We start from the raw sequence: 26,345 nt of genomic DNA, 5'->3' as shown, positions 1-26,345 counted from the left end.
CAAGCAGGGCAGCTCCATAAATTCTGGGTGCCACCTGTCAAAAAACTGAAGCTATTGGAAAGGTATGATTTGCCTGCTCTGGCAGGGCAGGAGAAAGACTGGCTGCAATAGTGTCACCTTGTTACGGTGGTATCAGCAGCGTTTAGTCACAAAAGTGACTGGCTCAGCAGCAGCACCCAAACATATGCCGCCTTTGTTAGCAAGAGAAATGCAAAAGTGAGAGATTTGATCTCTGAAGGGAGTCCTGATTTAGTGCATTGCTTCTGATGCGCTGTTAGATGTCATTGAATCAGGAATCAAGGAGACAGCACAAGCTCTTGGCCACCACTGATGTTTATACGAGGGAGGAAGCAAGCAAAGTGAAGGGCACTGCCAGATGTCCGTGACTATGGAGGGGCTGACTGCACTGTGCATTTTATCCCAACAGACCTTTTTATGAGAGAAATTCATTCGTGAGGCTATTTCCCTGACTTTCACGGATTTTTGACTTTACACAGTATTTATGTCTGAGTATGGCAACCAAAGCAGCCAGAGAAGTCAAACCACTCATGGAAAATGACACCTGAAGATACAGCTAAAGGGGTGGGGTCTGAAACGAGGCACATTAAAAGCATAAAGGTTGTGAAGAGAAACAAAATCACACATTTAAAGACAGAAAATTCATAGAGTAAGTGAAGTAAACCCACTGGATTATATTTGTGTTTTGAGCCCTAGGCAAAAGTAAGATTAACTTTATTGAGGTCAATAAATAAACCTCCCCTTCAGAAGCAAATTACTTAATTTAGATCTGTGGTGAGACAGGACCATCTGCAGTGCCCACCCATTGCTAAAGTGGTTCTATAAATAACCACCACCGTTACACTAAAGCAGAAGAGGATTAAAGCTCTCGTTTAGCTCCCATACAGAGACAAAATACGAGGTCTTTGCTGCATGTGAGCAGTATAAGTGGTTGCTTAATGCTAGGTAAATGAAGGCCATCACTAAAACCTTCCCAGGGCACAGTGTGACGCACTCATCTTTCCATTTGGAGCTAATATTTCCACAGCAGGAATGAAAGACAAAACCTTCTCATAATACATATATATATATATATATATATATGAGCAAAAGTGCAATTGAAAACTAAAGCATTATATAGGTGGAAAACTGGGTTGCCAAAACAGTTTGAGACAGACAAAACCATCTTAAATACTCCTTTCAGGTTCCTCCATTTTTCTTTAATACATATTTTGATTAAGAGGCCCTCTATCAAATGTCAATGAAAAACACACTACAGATAAGTTCTGTTTCAAATATACCAGCCAATTCATTGGCAACATTACTTTATTTCATCACTTTAATGTTAGTAGCTTCAATGCATGCAGTACTGCTTCTTTACTAATGCTTCTCTTAGTCTCTAATTGAAATCTTACTATGAATGGCAAAGGGGAATAACCAGAATGCAGTATTTGATGCTGAGTTGAGATCCATGAAAATTAGGAAGAGAGAGAAAAAGATGGAGGAAAGGATATCAGTGACCAAATTGGTAGACATACAGTGTTTCTGTCACTGTCCACACAGCTCTCTGATAGGGATTAGGGATTAGCCTTGCTGAAAAGGAGGCATGTTTAATACCATCTTGGAGATCAATATTAAAGAAAGCTTTGGAGCAATTTTTTGGGGGGGGAGAAAGCTAGACGCAAACTTTGGTAGCTGTGGGTAAGGTAACAGAAAAGGTTACATACCTTAGACATTTATTCTTGGTGAGGTTCTAGTTATTCTTCTTACCCACACATATTGTCTGGTTTGCTGCCTGAAATGGTGCGAGTTACTGATGGTACTTAAAATAACAAAACTTCAGAGGTCATGATCAGAAATGACTTTAAAGGTTTTGCTGACTGAAACAGTTGAAGAAATTTCTCCATCAGCTGCTCCCCAAGAGCAGGTCAGAGCCAGATCCAGCCAGCTCCAAAAACCCACCGCTGGCCAGAGCTGGGCCAGTGAGCGACGCTGGTTGGGCCTCTGGGAGAGCAGATTTAAGAAAGGGGGGGGAAAAAACCACTGTGCAACAGCAGCTGGGAGAGAGGAGTGAGGAGCAGCCCTGCAGACCCCAAGGTCAGTGCAGCAGGAGGGCAGGAGGAGCTCCAGGCACACAGCAGCAGTTCCCCTGCGGCCTGTGGAGAGGCCCCTGGTGGAGCAGGCTGTCCCCCTAACCTAAGTGAAATGCACTAAGTCCATGATATTGAAATTGCAGCCCTGGAGAACTAGGAACCATTCATTGGCCTCAACGGCAAGTGTAATAGTGCTGCTTGAATCCACACAACTTTCCTTCCCCAGTCAAGGTGTTCTCATCCATAAATCCCCCTCAGAACAGTCCCTGGCCCATGTTAGTCCTGTGCACAGCACCTGGAGTGTACCCAGGAACACTGAGTAATTAAATCATGTGTTTGGTTTAATATAACCATGTTTGGTTTAATATAACCTTGATGGTTTATTCAGAAATCCATTCCTTGAGCCACCTAAGTCTGAACCTTGTTTGTATTTTATATGTAGGGCAGCTGTACCTTTATTTCAGCTAGACAATAGATTTTTTTTCTCTCTCTCTTTTTGATGACTAGTTATTTGTGTTTTCTTTAGGACTGTTAAATAGTAACTCACTTCTGATTGGTATTTTTACAAGGATAGTCAGAATATCTTTTTACTGCTGTTTTAAGTAGTTTCCATCCTTCTTTTCCACCTGCAGCTTAATCCTGTCCCATCATCTAGAACAGGGCCATTTGATTCAGCATAGCTGAGAGGACAGAGATTTCTGGAAATTAAGCAGAGTAGAACAAGAGAGGGGAAATTCTGTTATTGACTGTCAGGTCCCTGAGAAGTGCAGCTGAATGTCAAATTAATTGTTTGCCTGGCTGCATTTTAATCTCTGGTAAGGGAGTGGTCAATAGGGAAAAAAAGGATTTTAATCTTTTTTTTTTTTTTTTAAGTATTTTCTATATCTCTTTGCATCTGAGCTTTGTAGGGAAAGTTAATGGTCTCATTTTGACTCAGAAATTGTTGCTGAAACTTCAGTTTATACAGAGACTGGTTTTGATTCCATGCTGGTAAAACTCTCACTGGGAGGCAGCTTGGGGTTGGTGTCCTGCCTGAATCACACCAATGCCCACAAAAAGGTTTCCATCTATACCAGCTGCCCCAAAAACTCACCGCAGAATCCTTAAAATGTCATGGTCTGAAAGTGATTATACACCTCTTTTTAGAATAATTTATCTGTACTGAGAGTTTACTCAGCATTTAGGGCAGAAAAGTGTATACAAGCTAAATGGGACCTCAAGGCTCATCAAGGTGATGCCCGTGGGGAGTACATATTGAGCAGGGAAAAAGTGTGAGCAGGAAGGAGCTGTTCTGGAGTGACCACAGTCCCCATTCCCCATCCCCCTGTGCTGCTCAGGTGGGGGCTGTAGAGGATTCAGCATTGAGGTTGAGATTGGGAAAAAAGGGGAGAGGAAAGGTGGGGTTTTAATGGTTTCCATTGTTTCTCACTACCCACATTTATTTTAATTGGCAATAAATTACATTAATTTTCCCTAAGTCTAATCTGTTTTGCCTGCAATGGTAAATGTGAAGTGATCTTCCTCTCTATAACTTGATGTATGATTTTTCTCACTGTATTTTCTCCCCCATTCTTCTGGGGAGAGGTAGTGAATGAGAGGCTGGCTGGGAGTTTGGTCCTTTTCTAAGGTTAAGCCTCCACACTGCTGTATTGCTTATATAGAATCACAGAATCATTCAGGTTGGAAAAGACCCCCAAGATCATCCAGTCCAGCCTTTAACTTAGTACTAAAGTCCACCAGTAAACCATGCTACTAAGTTCTACATCTTGAAGACCTCCAGGGATGGTGACTCAACCACTGGGCAGCCTATTCCAATGCTGCACAACTCTTTCAGTAAAAAAATTTCTCCTAATATCCAATCTAAACCTTCCCTGGCACAACTTGAGGCCATTTCCCCTCATCTTATCTCTATGGCCAGTAACATCTGTACTAATACTTCGTTTTCTTCTCTTACTTTTACCTCAGTGCCCCTTTGATGTTCTCCTGATTTACAGAACATCATTTTACTATACATTTACTCATCTGCATCACTCAGTTATGACAGGAAGTAGGGTATGATCAATGTTTTTCTTTCAAAGCACATAGGTCATCATACCTGAGGCTAAATACCTGCAACCTCCATACTGTCTAGTTTATGAAGCATCACAATTAATATGTGAGTGGAGGAACATTTGACCTTTATTTGCCCTCCATTCTGATTCACATCAGGGGTGGCAAGTACATAAAATCTTACCTGAGGCATACAGATTTGCCAACACACATAGAACAAAGCTGCACAGCATGGCTTTATGCCACACACCAAACCTCCAGTGCCATCACTACTATTTACAGAGGGTGTCCTCCAAAATTCCATTGCAGTGGTGGGGAGTGCAGTGGTCTTATTTCTACTTTTGTAGCGAGAATGCAATCTAGACATACTGGCAACCCCGTGCCTGCTTTCTGGTTGGGGATGAATTTAGAGGAGATCACACAAGGTCAGTAGGTATCCTGCCAATGATTCTTTCTTCGAAAGTATGTATAGGACCAACATTTGGGAGAGGTTATCTTCACTGATTGTACCTGTGTGGATATTCCTCTCTAAGGAAGATCAGTGGGTTATTAGAGACCAGTACTGCGTAAATGTAAAAAAGTCTGAAGGATAACTACATCAAGGACAGAAAAGAGGAACTGGAAAAAGCAGGGAGAAGCACATGCACCACGGGTGAGGAAACCATCAAGTGTGAAATTACAGCTCTGAGAAAGATCAGTTTATCTAGAGAGAGAGTATTCAGCTGCCCTTCAACTTCTGATCCAAGGATGCCTCCAAAGACACATCAAAGGATGCAGGATTTGTCATATTTGCATTGCTTTGAGCCTCCTTTTTCCCAAGGATCTCCAACGTGCTCGTTCATGCTGTCAGCCTTAAGGCTATTGACAATGCCATTATCCAAAGCAGCAACATGCCTACATCCAGAGGCAGTCTGTCCCAGAGGAGGCAACAAGTGGCAGCTGCCAGGAGCAGTCTGTACCCATCAGCAAACAATTCTACATGAGCATGCTGCCAGCCCCTCTCTCAGTCCACCCCGCTCTTCCATCCCACAGCTGACATCTACTACAAAACTAAACTGCTTCTGGGTCTGGAAGTGGGTGAGCATGCTCTTCTGGTCACGAAAAACTCCTACAGACCTGAGGTAAAGTGGTTTAATACTGGCAAGTCTGCTGATTATAGTTTGCTGATTGCCATGGTAACTGGTGGCCATACTGTTCCCATATATGCCCGAGGCATCCGTTGCCATCCAATGCTCTTTAGAACAATGTAACCATAAGAGGGACTATCCAGCACACCCCAGTACATCCCAGAACCACACAAATCAGCACAGGCAGAATGGAACTAGTTATGCCCATATTGTATGCCAGAATACGTGCCTTCAGTCTGTCCCTCAGGAGCTTGTGCTGCCCCTGGAACACCTTTTTAGCATTTGCACCACTTCTGACTTGACTGTAGCTTCTACCCCCCATGACTTCACTGTGCAATTGCACTTAAAAGGCTTCACTCAGCACTGCAGCTTAGCACCTGCCAGAATCCCTCTGTGCCATTGTAACACGCTCTCACTTCTGCAATTGAGGGCACTATAAAGAAAAAGGAGTTGTTACCGTGAGAGAAAAAATATTATTTTTCCAGAAAAAAATATTTTACAAATAAGAGACTTTTCTGATCCATTGTATGTAAGACAGCTACCATTTACACATACTTATGTGTATATATATATATAATGTATATATTTCTAAAAATCCTCATGGGATCTAGAACTTCTGTAACAGAATTTACTAAAATGGTCAAAGGGAAGGAGGAGGAGAAAAAAGAATCCAAATATGTACAAATCAGATGAAGATGTGTAATGTTTTTTGCAGGATAATTAGATGAAGCATGAGAAAATCACCCATTGTTCTGAAAGGCACATTAAAAATAAAAAATGACTGCCTTATTATCTTCCGAATAAATCCCGAGAGGTGTTGAGTAATAGCTGACCATCAGACATAAAGACTGGTTAGTATAAAGCCTACAACAGTGACGTCGAATTAGATGAACATTACTTAGTGTGCTGTTTGAACAAACACTAGAAAATAAAAGTGCTATGCTGTGGAACAACTGAGAAAAAAACAAAGCCTGGTGCAAGTGAAGGAAGGAAATGAGTAGATGATAAATATATGTGGGTTAATTGCTGAATTCTGGTTAGTCTTCAAGCATAGGAGGTTTAGACAGCATGGGTAAAAAAAAAAAAAAAAATTATCCTTTTTTAGCTTTTTCTGAACCAGAATCTGAATTAATTTATCAGAGAGACACAATGATTTTTTACAATGATATTCTTTTTCATTTGCAGTGAAATTCAGTGTCTGTTGAAATACCGGTAACTGGATGTTGGCACAAAGAGAGCTGAAATAAATTATTCAAAACAATTAGCAGAGGAGTGCAAAATTTCACAGGAGGGATTAAACTGGAGTGACTCATTCCATCTATCTTCCTGTTTACAGCAGTTTCAATAAACCACTGAATGCAGAAAAATTGCCACGCGACTGGGATCAGGTAAAGAGACCTTTTGAATAAGTTAATAGTAACAGCAGTGTCTGAATAATATGTTGTCTGAAATATTACTGAAAGGTACTATCAGCTTTCATGAAGTGTGTCCTTCACTTAATACAGAATAACAGGATAATTTACAGTTGGCGTATATGTTAGGTCAATGGAACGGGCAATATAATCTGTCCACAGAGAGCAGATCAAAACACCACCCAAGGGAATGAAGTCCTGAAAAGAACTGATCAGAAGCTAAATATCTATAAGCGCTGCTGAATATCCATATGCATCGGAGTCAGGAGGCATGGTACAAACCATCAAAAAATAAAAGGCTTTCAAGAAGCAGCTAAAAATTAGAGCTTCTGGGACCCAGAATTTACAGGAGCTTAAGATTTGGCACTTGAAAGCAAAGAAATTGCCTGTTTCTTACATGCAACTCTCATGTATGCACATATGTTGTAAAGAAGCAGAAATATAGCAAAAAAATAAATTATATATCAAATTCTCATCATTTGTCCCTCTGTTCCAGCTAATCTTGCAAGTGCCTGATCATTAATTAGTAACTCATATTAATGAAGCAAAATGCTTAGATGGTAAGAAAAAAGACATGTCTGATAGTTCTGTAAGGGATTTAAATGTGTTTGTATCTGTCCATGACAATTTGAGGTCCTTTCTGGTATCATCTAATATCTTTGTGTGAAAGCACATAGTTTGCTAGAGGAATTTGAAAGAATGGCAAGATTTTGACTGGAAGATGGGTGTGAAAACATTCTAGGATGTAAGTCAAGCACAAGAGTGAAGTTGGAAAAGAATTCATATGGGTAGAAGGTTACAGCAAGATGAAACTGCTGGTAAGTATTTGTAATTTGTTATGCAGCTTGAAGAGAATTCTCCCTGGAGCTGTGAAATCACTCATAGTTAAAGTGCTATCTAAGTACGAGGTGACAAGAAAAATTCAATTTCTCCAAGACTTGCTTCTTGGCTATGATCAATGCTCTGTAAACATACACCCATTTTTTTAATTAACATAATTACTCGGAAGGGCATTTTTTGCAAGAAATCTATTTTGGTCCAATCCTTTTCAAGACAGTAGGCAATTTAAAATAAATTGAATGTCTCAGCTGCATTATCAGCATTCATCCATTGGCTTGGTTGATTTCTGCTGGTTGCAATGATACTAAACCATCAGTTTACTAAGTAGCTGCAGAATAGGCATCTCTGTATAAGCTCTTTCAAGTCCACTTGGTGAGTCTTGAAGTTCAGCGGAATTCAGGTGCCAATATTCCAAAGCAGGATTTTTCTACAAAGAAGAACAAGCAGTGGAGGAAACTGATTGGAGAATGAATTACAGTAAGTGGTTTACAAGACAAGGCAAAACTGAAATATTCAGCACTGATCCAGAAATCTCAGCAGTATGCTCAGACTTCTTGCCAGGATTTTAATAGAAATAATTGTCATTTATGGTTTCAGACTATCTCAATAACTCCCAAGTTTATTATGTACTTTTAGGAACAACAAAAATTACAAGATTTCCATAATCATGTATTCACCAATATAATTTCTGCTCCACCTAACATCTGCAGAATTGCAATAATTGCAGAAAGTCAAGTTTCTGGAAAAAAAAAAAAAAAGCTTTGGGATTTAATAAGTGCAATATTTTGTAAGACCTGCTTCCTTAGTATTTCTTGGGTGGAGACAAGGGATGGGTCTAACAAATTATTACTGTTTTGTACAGAAGTATTTCAGCATGTTGTATCAGTTTCTGCATATTTTTGTGAAAAAAAAAAAGCGAGCAAGAGAGATATGGTTACAAATCCAATTTTCCAAATAAGCTTTTTTAAAAACAAAACTAAAACAACTTTAAATCTTACATTAATGTAAGTGATTTCAGTGATTACTATATTTGTTACTTCAGCAGTTCAAGTTCTGGCCCCTTGATGAAGGTATTGCTGTTAACTCACCAGCAATATATCATTTTTAATGCATATATGACGCCAGCATAACTATCTGTAATTGTTTTTCCACATTATTTAAAAATATTTTTTAAAAAAGCCAACATTTACTTAAAATACCATATAAGAACTTCAATCATATAAATAAAAGAGACCAAGAAAAGAAGTGTGACAACTGTGACGGGAGAATAAGATAGAAGTAAAAGATAGAGCTTCATTAGCCTCTGATTTCAGTAAGTATCTTGATGGTAAAAATAAAATAGTTAGTTTGAAATGGACTTCCAGAGGTCATCTAGCCCACCGCCCCTTCCCAAATTAGATCTAATCAGAGCAAGTTGCACAGAGACATGTCCCATTGGTTCTTGAGCACATCCAAGACAGAGATTCCAGAGCATCTCTAGGCAATCAGCTTTGGACAAACCTGATGATAAAAAATATATATATATATATAATGGATAACAATTCCAACTTGCTTCCTTTCTTCTTAGGGACAAAGTCAATTTTGTCACTAGAGATAAGGATAAGAACATACAAATAATCATAATAAAGGAACAAAACTTCAAGAGGTTAATGATCTTAAGATAATTATTTATTTGAGGTTGGTAGGAACTTATCTAATCAGTAGAACACTGTATGTTGTGTTAAATAATGAATTGCTGATTTGCAGAGAGGTTAGTAACAAAAGATTTTCAAGATCATCATTGGCAGTGAGTTTTCAACATACCCATTATTATTCTGGAAACAAAAAATAACACTTTGTTAAAGCAGTTTGCTGACAACATGAACCTGGAAGATAAGAGCAATACAGAGGGAAATCAGAGCTGTATAGACACATAATTAGATAACCCTTGCAAATGGACAAAATAAAAAAAAAAAAAAGAAAAATCAGATTTATTAATATAAAGTACACAATAGTATACATCTCCTCCCATCCCCCCAAATTCACATCACAGTATATGACTCAGTATATGACCTGTGGTTATATACTCAGTGTTTCCTTTTCAATGGATGTTTTTATAGGACTAGAGCAACCAAAAGAAATGATAAGGCATGAGGTCTAAGGTGGAATTTAAGCTTAGTAACAAGTAAGCTTTTTTTTAGGCTTAGTAGCAAGTAAGATTTTTTTCATCTGTAACTGGGAAGTTTATCTGTTAGAAATGATTAATGTGAAGAAAAAAACAGTATGAATTAAAACTGTGAGTCACCAAGGTGATACTACCATGCAACAGGCAAATGCGAGGATGTTTCAAGTAAAATATATTTTGTAGGGCTAAGAAAACATTAATACCACTGCTAACAATGGTAATACAAGCTTATCTGAAATCCTATGCATTTTTCTGGTCATCCATATTCAGAAAAGATAGATTCAGAGTGGGAGATTTCTCACTGAGAGGGAAAGAAATTCCCACTTGTGTGAGGAGTTGAAATATTGGAAAGTAGGCGGGAAGCAGCATTAGCAAGCTTGAGTGATTGTGTCTTGAAAAGACTACAGCAGAAGCTGGATGAATAAGAAAGGCTTCTAATAGCATCCATGCTAAATGGACTATTGAGTGCACGCTAGGGAGGTAAAACTGTAATTAGGAGGTTGCATAGTATTCTCCTAACATTTATAATCTTCCCTGCAACTGTCTCTATGTATTTACCTTCTGCACTGCAAACACAGAAAATCAGGGAAAAGAGTTGGCTTGGGAAGAGAGAAAGGTTTCTGAAGAGCATGTTACCAATGTGTATTTACAAGGGAAAGTTTCAGTGGTGATTGTGGAGCATCCTGAATCCACTTGGTACATTTCTGTTGTCTAAGGGTCAGGGCAAAGTAAGGCCTGAACACGCTGTTCAGCTTTGCCTTCTCTTGGCTCCCACCTACACTGTCTTACAGTAGAAATGCACCCACACAGAAGATAATAACCTGTATTTAGTCAACTGTCTTATTAGTATTGTTCTAAAGAGTAAAAAGCATTTTAGCCTTCATAGACAGCAGGAGGTACAGAATAATATTTTTTTTCTATTTATTAAAGGCCATACTTTTTACTGTTACAAATTCAGTTCAACACAAGTGAAGTCAAGTCATGTCACTTGAATCATGAGATTGGAGGGGCAAATGACTTGTCCCACTGCTGAAGGACCCCCTTAATCAGTTATAGCTGGGTTGTGCCACCTAAGCTTCTTTGCAGGGACCCTCACCTGAGGAGGAGGATATTCCAGAGAAAGAAAGGATGCTACAGTACCTTAGCAATTCTTAGGATTACAGCATGAGAAGATGGCTGTACTGCTTTACTGCCTCCTCTTCTCTGTTAACACTTCAACTTCATCCCTACCTACACTGCTATTGCCTTGTGTAATATTAATAATATGCCTGGCTGTGAACTTTTCTTAGTATGAAAAAAATCCCATATTGCTTAAGTATAGGTTGAGAAACTCAACGCCGTTCAGCAGTTCTGAAAGCAGTGTAGACTTGTAGGTAGATTTTCATACGGACTTCATGGGCACATTCCCAAAGAGGAGTGAACCTCCAATTCTAATTACTTGTCCCAAAGCATTGGAATGCAGGAGATTTTCCAATAGTTGCAAAATGACGTTACAATTTCCTGAACTCACTTTTGGAAATCACTGGACCCTTCAAACTGAAATTTAAAAGCGTCATTATAGGTAGACTTCAGGATTGGATGTATTCATGCTTAAAGACTTCAGATTTGGCAATTGAAGAAAGGATCATATAATCAAAGGTACTAGTGTGAATTACAGGCATCATTAGGAGTGCTGCCTATAGTGAAATTGGACCATTCATTAAACTATAGTTCTTAGCCAATTAGGGCTTTAAACATGGTGTATTATAAAAATTATAGCAATCACCATGATAATTAAATGAGTCATCTATGATTACACATGAGCTTAATGTCATGCTTTAGGCAAGATGTGCACTTTATTCTCTAAACTGTTAATTGGCCTTTAGGGGAAAAAGAGAATTAGATGGACTTAATTTAAAGGACTAGATGGAACCTTGGACTGTGTTCCTAAGTCATAGAGTACAGGATAATGGCAACCTTCCCCACGTGTCTCCATGATCTTCTTGGACTTCTGTAAAGAAATTTTACTTGTAGGTCCAAGCATTCATCCATTTTAAGACTATTTGTATGAAGTGAGACAATTGCTCCTTATTTTTCTATTCAGAATTTCAAGAGTTTGAACATTTTAATATCAGTGGTAACTTTTCTGGTCGAAACTCCCATAAGCATCAACCATTATTAACTAGTACATGTCCCTGTGGCATTTCATATTCTATGTTAACAATAAAATGAGTAAAGCACTGAGCTTTCAAAGAACTTCTGATATTAACTAGTCCTTTCGAGTAGCATAGCAGGTGTGCAGGATGTACAGTCTCAGGCCATTTACATTTATGTGGCCTGAACATCAGGAAGCAAACTGAAACAACCTGAAATGGCCTTGCAAAGCTGTTGTCAGCTCAACATTGCACCCATCTGCTTGTCAAGAGGTAACTGAGGTGGTTCCTTTCATTACTCCTCCAACAGCCCATGACTGCTGTGTCACCTCAGTGTTCTGCCCTCAAAGCCTGTGACACGCCAGTATGCTCCCTCCAGCTCTTATTTCTCTACTCATGGATGCAGGACCTAGGCTGGGATGTCAATGTGGCTAAAATGATTGCGTTGCAATAACAACAGAAGTTTTTACCCATGGAATCTTTCATTCCTTTTGTTGTTTTGCTTTTGTTTTGTCTGGCTATTTGTTACCTCACCTTACAAATCACATTGAAAATGCCTTTGGGCTCAGCCCAGAGTGGAGCTGTAATGACTGAAGGAGTCCTATTATTATTATTACTATTATTATTATTATTATTATTATTATTATTATTATTATTATTATTATTTGATCAGAGATATCTGTATCTCAAGCAGATAATTCACTACACACTCTTTTTTGCTTTGGCTTCAGACTTCAGTATGAGAGTCGTTTGGACACTAGCATTGCTTTCAAGAAGAAGTGATGAACACAAACCACTCATTTCTCTTACTGGATCCATGGTTTAAGTAGGCCTTATATGACATAAAATAAGTAAATGAATTCATCTTACATGAAAGATTGTCCCATCCTCTCTGCCATGGCAGTAGAAGGACAACAAACCGTGTGGGCTTGGTTCGATGACCCTGTAGATGAGATCTATTTGAGATTCTCTAGGGTATCCCACATGGCCATTACTTGATACAGAAAGGCATGGATCTTTCACATGTTTCAGTAGCTTGTTTTACTCAAACCATTAAGTATCACTCATCTGTTTGGGAAAGAAGTATGTTACTGATAATTTCAGGGTAAAAATCTGCACTTGCTTTTCCCTCATGTACTCTTTTTTTTTTTTCTTTTTTTTTTTTTTTTCTTATGGCAGAGGGACATTACTCTTCTGTGAAGAGCCCAAAATCTCCCTAAGAACTCCCTTAATATAGGACCTGCCATCATTCCCCTCGGTGACTCTTCAGAGTTAGAGGGTGACAGCACAGGGTTCGTGTTTGTAAGGTTAGGAAATCTTCAGACATGTGAGTGAAAAAGCTTCACTGCCTCTGGAAAAAGACTATCTAAATCCATTTCATCCTAGGACCTAAATGAGGGTATTCATACTCAGCTGACACCAAAACAACTAGGAATCTAGATGAAAACCTTCTGCCAAGGGGAACAGAAAATTGCTCCCACAGGTCCATATTTCCCTTGGGGAATTCTCATAGACAGGATGCTTATAGAGTTGGTAACTCTGAGCATTTCACAAAGGAATCACCTTTTTATCTCCCATCTTCCGTCCTGTGTATTAGTTACTTTCTAGTTTAACAGCTCTTCAGAAAAGATTTCAGATGTGGAGACAGATCTTTCAAGAGGGTGTACTTTAGGTTTACCCCTTAGTTCACTCTGAGCCAAGTCAACTTTTTACTCCACTGCGCTGTACAGTGTTTGCCCCTGGACTCAAAAAACCTAGAAAGCTTAGTCTAAGAGGTAAAATGTTAGTAAGAAAGAAACTAACAAAAAAACTTTGGCAGACATTCTGGTCTTATCCACAGAACTGTGCTGAAAAAGAAAGTGATAGCAGCATTCACATTAGGTGCTTTCAGAATCAGTAATGGTAGAGAAGTGGTAAACAACATAAGCACGGATAATTTAGCATGCACAGCATGAGGCAGAATCTCTGGGAAATTACAGAGTTAAACCTGAATCTGTTCTCCACTTCTAATACCTGTTGAAGTTGTAGCCTCCGTTCCTCTGTGGAAAATGAACAGTACAAATAGGTATGCACAGTATTATGATTTTTCATAGAATCACAGAATCATATAATAGCTTGGGTTGGAAGGGACTTAAAAAACATCCAGTTCCACCCCCTGCCATGGGCAGGGATGCCACCCACTAGATCAGGTTACCTAGGGCCCCATCCAACCTGGTCTTGAACACCTCCAGGGATGGGGCATCCACAACTTCTCTGGGCAACTTGTTCCAGTACCTCACTACCCTTACGGTGAAGAATTTCCTCCTAACATCTAATCTAAATCTCCCCTCTTTTAACTTAATACCATTCCTCCTTGTCATATCATTATCTGCCCAAGTAAAAAGTTGCTATTAAGATCGTCTAAGCCTTAACTCCCTTAAGATCCCCTAAGCTCCTAAACCTTAAGCTCTCTTAGGATCCCCTATGTTGTCTGAAATTCTGACTATGTAGGAGCCAAGAAAAACTGTATGGCATGTAACAGTGAAATGCACAATGTCCAAAGACCCTTTTCAACATCCTAATACAAGACTGTATCAGGAAACAAACATTAGCTGTCACCAAGACTGAAAATTTTTCACATTTTCTATTATTTCTTGTATGGTCACTTTTTTATTTACTTTTTTTTTTTTTTTTCCTATTGCAACCTCTTAAGGGAACTTGACAATTCAGTCAAAATATCAGCTGCACTGGTTTCTGCCTGTTTCTTTCTTTTCTCTGGCGGATTTCTTCTCTCTCAAACCCTACGTGCTGTGGGCCTATGGGCATCTTCCTGCAAGCACCACATCTGATTCTTCTGCCTTGACAGCCACAGAAACCTTATTGTCAGAGCTCACAAGGCTGGATTATTGCCAGCTAAATACGGTTTTAATGGGATGACTTTTTCTGGTGACTGAGGAGGCTTAGCTGCCATATGGTTTCTTTAGGTGTCTTTCCTACAAGTGCTGTGGAACTGAACTGCCCAGCCATAAGCTGTTAGAGGCAAGGTCCTTGTTAAGAGGCACCATTGCTAAGAAAGAGGAGAAGGAAGTTCAAGACACCAAGCAGATTTATAGGTTAGTCATTCATCACAAAGACAAAGTCCTAGTGAAAGATGGCAGCAAATGAAGGGGCAGAAGACACAAAGTTAACTGGCCTATAGCGCATTTCCTTTCTAATGTGAAATCTACCAGCAAGTTTTTTACTTGTGCTTCGTTGGTGTTTTCCAAACTCCTAAGGACTAAATGTTTAATATAATACAGATAGGCCTGTAGAAAAAAAGCCAGTAGTGTTCAGAGACTAGTCTTTGGCAATCCCCACAGGAATGCTGGGGAATATAGTCCTAGCAATGAGCAGGGGTGTCCTGATGAAAGTAGCTATTGACTTTTCAGCACATCCTTGAATTGATAATTAAACCAAGTGAAAAGAAGAACAAAGTAAGGGTATTAAAATGTAATCAGAAGATGATAAATGCAAATGTCAATAATTTAATTAGTGCTATTCTTCCTTAGGCAGAAAAAAAAAAAAAAAAGATAAAGCAAAGAAAAAAGAAAAAAAAAAGATTGCAGCCAAGGACTAAATCTACACCTCAGGACTGCCTGCCATGTGGCTGAAACTCTTGTGCAAAATCAGCTATATTTTCATAGCTGTCTTTCCAATCTTTCCACCACCATAACTGTTTCTTCACAGGAGTAGTTTTCAAACATCATTCCAGAGCATACAAAGTACTGAGTGTGCCAGACAAACTGCCTAACAAATACCCTTACTGCTTACTCTTAATGGCATAGACTTACCCTAAGACTCCACTGGCATGGTCTAAGCAATTAAGGCCCTTAGTTTTAGTTTTCTGTTGTTCAGAGTAGATCAGAGATTTTTCTGACTAAAGCACAAGCAGTGCCTGGAGAAAGAGGTTTTTTTCCTTGTTAAGAGACCACTGTTGTTAGTGATGTTCACCTTGCCAATGAAAGCACCTCTCCATCAGCTTGTTTCCACCTACAAAAGTGGTTTTGCTGGCATAAGCATGTGAAACAGAAGTTATGGTTTGTTCACGCTCTCTTTGATGATATATTTAGCACAGCTGAGCCCTCTATCAGTGTAACGTGAGGATCTTCAAACACGAGCATACAAGCTTTTGCCAGCATTGCTAATGATGACTAAGACAGCATCCTCCCTAAGCAATTTGGTTATACCACCAAATGCCTCATGTAGACCTGTCTAATGAAGAGTGGGGATTTTTTCACTTTCTGACAGTTAGCTGTCTGAGGAAAATGATACAAGCTGCATGATGAAAGTAAGAAAGCAAGAAAGAAAGCAAGAAAATCAAGGAAGGAAGGAAGGAAGGAAGGAAGAGAAAGAAAGAAAGAAAGAAAGAAAGAAAGAAAGAAAGAAAGAAAGAAAGAAAGAAAGAAAGAAAGAAAGAAAGAAAGAAAGAAAGAAAGAAAGAAAGAAAGAAAAAGAAAGAAAGGAGAAAAAGGGAGAAGAAAGAGAAGAGAGAAAGAGAGAAAGAGAGAAAGAGAGAAAGAGAAAGAGAGAAAGGGAGAACGAGAGAACAAGAGAAAGAGAAATAGAGAAAGAGAGAGAGAGAGAAAGAAAGAAAGAGACAGAAAGAGAGAGAGAAAGAAAGAGAAAAAGAAAGAGACAAAGAAAGAGACAAAGAAGGAGAGAAAGAGAGAAAGAGAGAAAGAAAGAGAGAAAGAAAGAAAGAGAGAGAGAGAAAGAAAGAGAGAAAGAGAGAAAGAAGGAAAGAAAAAAAGAAAGAAAGAAAGAAAGAAAGAAAGAAAGAAAGAAAAAGAGACAGAAAGAGAGAGAGAGAAAGAGAGAAAGAGAAAGAGAGAGAGAAAGAGAAAAAGAAAGAGACAAAGAAAGAGACAAAGAAGGAGAGAGAGAAAGAGAGAAAGAAAGAGAGAGAGAAAGAGAAAAAGAAAGAGACAAAGAAAGAGACAAAGAAGGAGAGAGAGAGAGAGAGAAAGAGAGAAAGAAAGAGAGAAAGAAAGAGAGAGAGAGAAAGAGAAATAGAGGAAGAGAGGAAGAGAGAAAGAAAGAAAGAGAGAAAGAAAGAGAGAAAGAGAGAAAGAAAAAGAGAGAGAGAAAGAGAAAGAGAGAGAGAAAGAGAAAGAAAGAAAGAAAGAAAGAAAGAAGGAAAGAAAGAAAGAAAGAAAGAAAGAAAGAAAGAAAGAAAGAAAGAAAGAAAGAAAGAAAGAAAGAAAGAAAGAAAGAAAGAAAGAAAGAAAGAAAGAAAGAAAGAAAGAAAAAGAAAGAAAGAAAAAGAAAAAGAAAAACCAAATCCATCTTCCTTTTGCTGCTCCACATTGCATGTCCACAAGAGGGCTCTGCTGGCGTACCTACTCGACCCAGTTAGAGCAGGAGCCAGAGACACCTCCCACAGGTTTCTCCAGACCGTCCAAATTTCCCCATAGCTTCTATAGGACAGTCCCTTTTAACCCTTAAGACCAGCTGAAAAAAAAAAAATCAAAGTCACAAAATTTAAATATGGAGAAAAAAATGCAAATACTCAAAAATTAAATGTCCAGCAACTCTTTTCAGCGAGCAGTGACTGTCACAAAGGTCTTGGCCCAAAAAATGGAGATGTCTCAAGAACCTCTTTACAGAATAAGTGCAAAAGTTTGCAGTGAGAAGTTAAAAACCACCATAGCAAAAAAGACGTAATCAAAATGCCTCAAAAATGCCTCTCACATATTAAGGGTTTTGTACATCAGATTCCAGTGCCTTTGTTTTTTCATACAACTTAGAACATCATTAAGCTTCATTTTCTGCTCCATGGCTCCTGTGTTTCCCTCAGTAGTGTAAATCCAGGTGAACAGAGTTCAACTTTCTAATCTGTACAGTACAGCATTTACCCACTTTGTATGAGCACAAACAGTGAGAGTTCACTTTCTTGTTTGCCGCAGTAAACTGACCTTATACTTCCTCTTAAATGAACATGTTGTCTGTATAATTGAGTTTAGGTAAAAAGAAAACCGAGGCTAAGCCTTTCAGCAGTCCACTCAGCATAAACTCTTCCTGCACTCAGTGATGAGACCTCTGAAGCAGAAGCTGACTCCGATGTGCACAGCATCAGGTAAATAGAACTAGGCCATCCTCATGTCTAGAAATAAATTGTGTTTCACCACAGCAAGTGTTCAGCTTGGAAAGTTGTGGAATACAGTTAGATTTACCGTTTAAGATTTACTGAGGTTTTGCATGCATAAGGTTGAATATACCATGCTTTTTTTTTTTTTTCTATTTATGTGTACGTATTGAATATCCCTGCACTCTGCAAACTGTGTTTTCAAAAAGTTGAAGTACAAACAACTTCAACAGTGTGAAATAGCTACAAGCCCATAAATGCCTTCTGTAAATGTGTCATATGGATTTAAGACCTCTTCAGTTTAATTTGAATTTTATGGACATCACTACTGGCTCATTAACCGTAAGAATCTGATTCATGAGTTCCTGGGTTTGTTACCCCTACTGGACCATAGGCTAATGGGGTCTGCTATACCTGTGCCTTGACCCCTTATTCTTGGACTGTAATGAGCTATTTCTATGATCTTAGAGAAGTTTAGTTTTAGAGTAAAAGTGTGAAGGATCTTGTGAATAGTGTTAAAGACATTTCTGCAGGAATCAGGAACAATATGGAATGTAAAAGACACAATTCTGGTAGAGTTAGCTGTACTGTCATCCTAGTTCATGGACCAACCTCTCACATGAATGCACATTTCCCAGCATATAGCCCACACACCAGTTCTGACTCATGTCTGGAATGTGACAACGGTCTTTCCAGGCAAGCAAACTCATGTTCAGGCTAGATCTGGCTCACACAGTGGTTTTGTTCTTCTAGGCAGGATGGGTACATCCAGCTCAAACTCTAGCCCAGCAGACAGGGACAGCATGAATGTAGATACTGAACAACTCTTATGTTCTATATACACAGTAGAGCAAAGCCATATGTTTTAGTCTGTGTTTTTTCTGACTTCAGTGATTGCATTGTGCTATGATGTCCATTTGAAGACTATTCATAAATTACATCTGGTTCAAAATGCAGAAGGCAGGTGCCCTCAATTTTCTAACCACATGCAGTGCACTGGTATTGCACAGGATGCACATAGCTCCCAGGTCAGCTGTAGCCCATGAAGTGACGGATACCTTTGTCTTCAGTGGCTTTAAAATTTGTTGCTACTTGCCCTGAGGTTAATCATGAAGCTCATTTTGGCATCAGTGGTAGAACATAATTACCTCTGAGGTAAGAACTGCTATATGAACACAAGAATGGTACAGAAGTCTCACCTAGACTATATCACCAATCTGGACCATCTCCCCCTTCTCCCCCTCCCTTTCTCAGACACATATGCTTTTTTGGTCTTCATCACAATTGTTGAGTTCATCTGGGAAGCCTAATCAAGCCCCATATCAATTGAAACTTCTGAATCTGAAGGCATGTGGTCTTGGGGAAGATTGTGCTGAAACATCTTCCATTTCATTTGCCGTCTTGAGAAGTAGATGGATGATGAAAAGTAGCATTTTAGACAAAGATGTTAAAATCTGATGTTTGATTTTTTAAATGTTATGTTGTGTCACTCTGGATTTGATTGACTTTTAATATGTGTTTTTTGTCCAAATGCTGAAAAGCATAATTTAATGAACTAGAAAATAAAATTATTAATTGTCAGCGTGACTGCTTAAAAATTGGAAGGCTTAGTCACTCTCAAGTCTGCAACATTTTTAAAGATTGCATGGGACTTTGGCTGCATGAGCTTTGCAGAAGTCTTACCAAATCTTTACCTCTCCTTTCTCAGAAAAATGGTTGAAGGAGTGCAGTCGTTAGAATTAAAGACCACACTTAAGTTGAAAAAGTTTTTTAATAAAACCTGAATTGGATTAAAATCTTTTTAGTCAGCCTGAAACTGTGAAGTAGTGCTTACAGAGAAGCATTTTGACTTTGTAGGCATCATACCAGCACAAAGAGACAGGCAGGTAGGACTGTGTCTATCCAAGGTATCTATTAGTTTAGTTGCATGTATTGCTTACTGTAAGAAGAATAATTTGAATTGTGTACACCCTGCCTTGGTATTCATATAATTCTTTTCAAAATAAAAGAGAAAAGAAGGATAAAGAAGAAATATGCCAGCAATCATGGCCAACAGGCATACAATACTCTCTTTCTGAGTATGCAGTCCATAATGTTTTCAGGAGCAGACTCAATGCTGATCCAAATGGCAGCTCTTTGCAGATAAAGGGATGGTCCATAGGGTGGCTTACACATCCCATATTTCTGTTCTTGAAATCCCAGGAAGGAGCTGGGACAGCCAGCCCAAAACAGCAGCATATCTGTTCTGTTTTTATTTCAAACTGCAGACTGAAGTCCATCTGCCCAGGATTTTGAACATTAAACAGCTTTCTATTACCAGGTAGCAATACATCTGAAGGTCCCACTTCTTTGCTAGAGCAGCGTGCCTCACTTTGAAAATATGATCTCTGTAACACAGCATGTGGGGTTTTGCCTACTCTTTGAAATTCTTAGAATAATTCTGCTATGGGTGCTGCTATAAAATTCGGCGTTGAGAATTGTGCTCCGTTGTCTTAATGACTTGCTTTTCACATTCTTCTGTGCCTAATTAGATTCAGATCAAATGAAGTCATAAGTGCCTAGGGATAAAGAGAAACTCTTAAAAGACAATTGGCCCAGACAATGCAAGCCTCTAAGGGGAGTTTCAAGCAGATGCAGTGATTAATTTGTTATTTGAACTTCGTGTGCTGAACTGTTCTGACAGGACAGGTATTTTCATGCCAACTGGCTCGCTCCATTGCAAAAGCAGCTTTGTTGTGTAAGAAAAGTGCAACAACAAAATGAAGAGATGGCCATTTTATGTGCATGTGGGGAGTGTATCATCAAAAGTAGCATATGGCAGCTGTGCTCAATATTTGATAAAGAGCTGTGATAATTAGTCTGGGGAGGCTAAGAACATATTTCTAAGGTCTAGAGTATGCCAATAGGAAAAGAAAAAGGAGGAAGGGGAGCTATTAGAAATGGTACGTCAAGTAGAAAATATTTAGCTGGAAAAAAAAATGTCATCAGTAATTTAGAAGTAACTGCTGGAAAATATAGGTTCTTCTGCATTATGATGTGAAAGTCTTGGGGAATATGCACTGAACCAGAAGAACAATGGCACTGTGGGCAACTGCAAGTCCACCACAGCCTCTGCTATTATTGAGAAGTCATGCCCTAACACTGGCACCTGTGGCCTCCAGTTCTTTATGGAGTTCAGAGCATTAGGATAAACTTCTGAAATATCCATCAGGTCCTATTCTGCTCTGACTAGCCCATGCTGAAAAAAAACCTCCATACTTGACAGCTTCTGCTTCACAATGCAAACTATCACCTTCTGTTATTTGCACTAATTTTGGAGTGAAACATCTTCAGCAGGAACTTGTTTCAAAATGGCTTGGCATATGGCTTCCAGGCCATAATTGTGTGACATTTCTATAGTATTACTTTGACCTTTCACATACCTGATATTGGCAGCATTGTTAGAATACAGTTTGTTCTGCATTTAGCTGCTAACAATCACCTCTGGGGTCTCTTTGGGCTCCAGTGTTGGAAGTACTTTACATAACAGACTTTCATGTAACTGATCTCTTTCCATCATTCCCTTACTGACACATCTGTTGTATAGTCTTACATCCTGACAGATGTACAGACTTACATCCTGACATCAGTTCCATAGTCTTTCCTTGTTTTGTTCGTTGATCTCTCTTTCTTTCCATTTTGCTTTGCCTTTCCATTTTTTTCCTTTTCCCTACTGCTTTCCCCTGTACTAACACATGCAGTCTTGCCCCAACATATTTTTTCTTCTATCTTCATCTCAATTATTTATATATTTAATTTAACAAAATAAAAACACAGGTACGCACAAAGCCTGAACTAATTAGATTCCTGACGAAAGAGAAAAGCTAACATTGTTACGGGTTATATTTTGGGCTTGCTTCCTTTGCTTTTCCCATTCTTTTGATTTCTGGCTTGATCTGTCATGAACAATCAAACCAATTAAATTCTTGGAAAAGTGACTATATCCTTTATCAGTATAGCAGTTAACACGCTTTTGGATGCTTAATAAAAGCTACAATGGTTGAAATATTTGCCTTAACAAATCAATGAAATAGGTACTACGCATTGAGACTTATCTATCTTTCTTATATTAGACAATTGGCTCAGAAATAAGAACAGCTATAAGAACATATGGAATTAGTCAGCTTGCATCAGTCAAGGTACTGTTCTTGGTATATTTATAGCTTGTTTACATGGAAAATTGAAAAAAAAAAGATATTTACTGTTTCTCTTCTACTTTTGACTGGTAATAGAATACTTCTGCACTCAATATAATTATACTCTTAATTTGTAAGGGAAGATGGGCATCAAAACAAAAGTTTATAAGGTACAAATACTCAATACTCAAATTATGTAATATATTCCTCTGTAAATACAGTTCAATGCTTTGACTTTTCCTGTTTTCACCTAAGACTTTGCTACTGTGCATACCCACTGATGAACTACAGGAATGCCCCACTCAACAGATCCTTTCCCTAAGCAAACCCCCGCCATGCCCACCACACTCACAGGACTTGTACTCCCTTCTGCCAAGTCCCAGACCCAGCATGGGAGACTAAACTTGCCCACAACTTGGTGATTAGGAAACTTTCCTGGGATGTTTGATGTGTGGGTCTGAGTCTCTTCAGGTGCCTATGGAAGGTCTGAAAGACAAGTCTCCTCCTGTGCTAGCAGGACTGCTGTGACCTCTGGAATATTTTCAAGGTATGGAGAGCGTTGCAGAACTCATAAAGGCGGCACTTAAATGTGCTGAGAGGGACAATAAAGAGATCATACAAGAACTGGACTCTCTAATAGATACTGTGAAGAGAGGTAGAACTTCAAGCATAAATTGTCCTTTGGGTTTTCCTGTGATATCCACCTGCTTGGCAGATGAATCTTAATTTTAAGCCACAAAGTCCTCCATTCATTGCATATGAAATTCAGTCAGGGCTACTAAGCACTGCCCAAAGAAACAGGTACCTAACTGTCAGTTTGGCAAAATCAGAATCCTTCTTTGAAGCTGGTCTATAGTTTTTGTAACTGAAGCAATTAGACAGTGCATTAGACAATGCAAAAAGTGAGGTCTTTTCAAACAGGTTCTTTGCCAGCTTACTAATGGCTTATTACAATTATTATTTAATTAAAAACACTGAGGTGTTGGAAAAAAAACAACAAGCCTGTATTTTTGTTTCCTATCATAATCTTATAGTATATGTTTAAGGGATGCTCAATGCAAAATTAGCTTTAATGCATAACCTCTACAGCATTATTAAAAGTGAATCAGACTGAAAAATACAGTTTTGTGCTCTTGCTGCTGGCAATGTTTTTGCATTCTATTCATCTGTAGTGATGAGCACAGACCTTCAGGTTATCATTTTTTTTCAGTCTAGCCTTACATTTTTCTTTGCATACATGATCAAGTTTTAGCAAACACTGAAGGGAATGTGGTTGAACTCCCTTTCACTTTTTTTTTTTTTAATAGTAATTTTTATCCAATAGAAATGTGAATGAACTTCCAGTTTTGTAACTTTTTTCCAGTGCCAGACATCACAGCAAAGCTACATAAATAAATAAATCAATAAATAAAAGTCTTCTTTCCAGATGTAAGTACTTTAGGTCCAAAATTACATCATGAAACTTTTCAATTAGACTGATTGTCCAGGAGCATTCCCAGGCAGTACAGGTCAGTCATGCTCCCAAACATAGCCGCCTATCTTTCATCACCTCTCACCTTGTATGGCTGTGGAGTGAGTACACAGGATCAGGGAATTGATCTGATTAGAACTAAACAAGAATAAAAACAAACAATCCATACCATCAAAGAGAAAAACACACCCCATGTGCCACTCTCCAAGAAAATGCTCTGTGCAAAAACCTGTTTAATTTTACTATAGTTCAGTTCCCTGACCACACAGCAACATCGGATAGATTTCAATTCACACTCCTAAATATATTTGTCTCCAGCATTGGAGCTTAAAGGTGAGCCCCTTAAAGGCTGCTTGAACTTCTGTTATGGTTAATAGAGACCTAGACAGGAATTCAGTGGGTACCTGGTAATATGTCAGGTTCCCTAGGATATCTAAGGTACCTCCATGGAAATTGTACTTCTGACACAGGATCTTAGGGAGAGCTATACACTTCCAGAATGGTAACTGGAGGATAGGTGAGTTAATCTATGGACATTTGTGACACTAGATCCTCATGGTTAGCCAAATGCATGCAAATGTAAAACAAACAAGCAAACGAGCAAAAAAAGCTGAAGCTGAATCTCTCCCCTAAAATGTCTTAACCTAGGGCAGAACCACACTCACAAACACTCCAGCCAGCACCAGGCAGAACGGCAGCACAAGCTGTAGGTTATTGCTTAAAGGCTGTTGGAGAGAAAGCCTTCTTTCTTCCAGGAGAAATACTCCTGAGTTGAAAGTGTTCAAGGAACTACAGTGCTGAAGAGTTAAAAGAGGCCCCAGAAATGGTTAAAAAAGAAAGAGAAAACTTGTATCAAGTACAGATGTGCACTAAACCAGTTTTCTGCTTGTTATTCAGTGATCCTTAGTCAATAGATTTCCTTTACCCGTTAAAGTCCTTCAGATACCCAAAGTAGGTTGGCTTTAGCTACAAACCCAACAGTATCAGTTTTACACTGAAACACAGACCCCTCCACAACCACAGTAATCTTCAGTATCTTCAAGGAAACCTCACTGAATGGAAATCTTGCATACTAGAAGGTGTTTTTTATAATTATTATTCTATGAGTAAAACCAGCAATAATAATCTCACTTTTAGAGCAGAAGAGGCCGTTAGTCTCCTTTCAGTTCTGCTAAACCCTCTGGGGAAAGAGATCCAGCCCAAGATGCATCTTGTTCTCTTGACCTGAAAGTCTATCTCAATGCATATTAAATGATTCTGCGACATTTTCTGTAATTAATTCATCTTCCTTTCTCCACTTTTTAGAGCCACTGACTCAGATTCCTTCTGGATTCAGCCTGTGATGAGGACAACCCCAGAGGCTCAGCTACCACAGGGATTATGCTGTCTGGTAGTGGCAATGAACTCTAAGGAGTGAGACAATAAGAAAGAGAGGGAAGTTTTATTTTGTCCTTTTCCCCAGGGTCCCTGAGATGTGCGTGACACTCTGAATCCCACAAGTTCAAAAAACGAAGACCTGGTCACCTTCATAAGCATTATATGTCAACAGAAGAATTCTACAAGGGTATCATAAATAAGCAGACATCCAGTTCTCTGTATTTCTTATCCTTATTTCTGGGTATGTTGGACCATGTGTTTTTTTAGGAATATATCGTAAGGGAAAATACCAGATTTCCTGACACACATAGAAAATAATGCTTAGACCTTTGAAGGAGGTAGAGTTAAAAACAGTTTCTAAGTGCCATCTTTATGTTAATTCATTACCATAGTAAAAACAATGCTTCACTAATTCATAGCTTTCTCCCTTTATGACTCCAAAATTGGAGACCAAGATTTAGTTTTCTGTACTAATCACAGATGGGTTGAAAGTATTTCCTCCATCAGGCATCCTTTGCTTCCCCATGCATGTGAAAAATACTTCAGCAATCAGGGCCTCCCCATAAGGGCAACTCTATTCTCCTGGTGAAGTTCACCCTCTGTGTGTCTCTACAGAGACATATTGAAAGCTACATTTTATTTTATTTTATTTTATTTTATTTTCTGTAGCTTTTAGTTCTCTTCTTGGAGTTTTCTGGATACCTTATTATCCCATATTTGCAGATATGAGGCATTCAGCTGGTGTGAATCTTCTCGAATAGGCTCTCTTAATCTCCTGATTGTCCTTTATCTTAATTTGATGCTCCCTGCCATGTCTGCCTGTGCCCAGACAAGGCCTCTGTGCTGTTGTTAGTAAAACGGATTAAGATCAGTCATCCTAAAGGCAGAAAATATTTGGTTCTACTTTTGCATTCCTTAATTCCACAGATTCTTCTGTGCCCAGGAATCAGAGAGCTGCCCAATATTATTCTGTTTACAGGCTTTTCCTTGTAAGTATTTCTGCCATTCTATCTTAGGGATTGGGTTGAAGTTCCCTCTGCTTCTGAAGAGCTGAAATTACATAATTTCAGGTATATGTTATCAAAAATGTGAAAACTATTTCAAGAATGCAATCTGCTGCTGGCTGTAAGACTCTACAACTAAAGGCATGGATAACCTGAACTGAGCAAGGATGAAGAGTCTAATTCCCCTGAAAATAATGAGTTTCACCTCAATTCATTTTTCTTCTGATTTGATCTAAACTCCTCATGTGCTATTCTGTAAAACTTGTGAATGATAACTTTGATTTGAATATTTCATCTTTAATCAACACAGTCATTCACACGTCTTCCAGACTAGGTGAAATTACTTTGAGCTTCTTGCTGCTGTTGAAAGCGGGGTAAACCTATTCATTTCCCATTACCTT

General features: G+C 38.8%; 1 long non-coding RNA gene across 1 annotated transcript; it reads left to right on the top strand.

Annotated features, from left to right (window-relative positions):
• The first annotated feature begins 5,701 nt into the window (after positions 1-5,701).
• LOC310880810 lies at positions 5,702-25,746 on the top strand. The gene is made up of 3 exons (XR_014571928.1): positions 5,702-6,654; positions 17,796-17,908; positions 24,869-25,746. It is a non-coding gene; the product is annotated as an uncharacterized lncRNA (long non-coding RNA).
• Positions 25,747-26,345: the final 599 nt, after the last annotated feature.

This window comes from Anser anser, assembly GCF_964211835.1.
Source record: "Anser anser genome assembly, chromosome: 1".
Taxonomy (NCBI): Eukaryota; Metazoa; Chordata; class Aves; order Anseriformes; family Anatidae; genus Anser; species Anser anser.
This window is presented reverse-complemented; position numbering and strand designations above follow the sequence as displayed.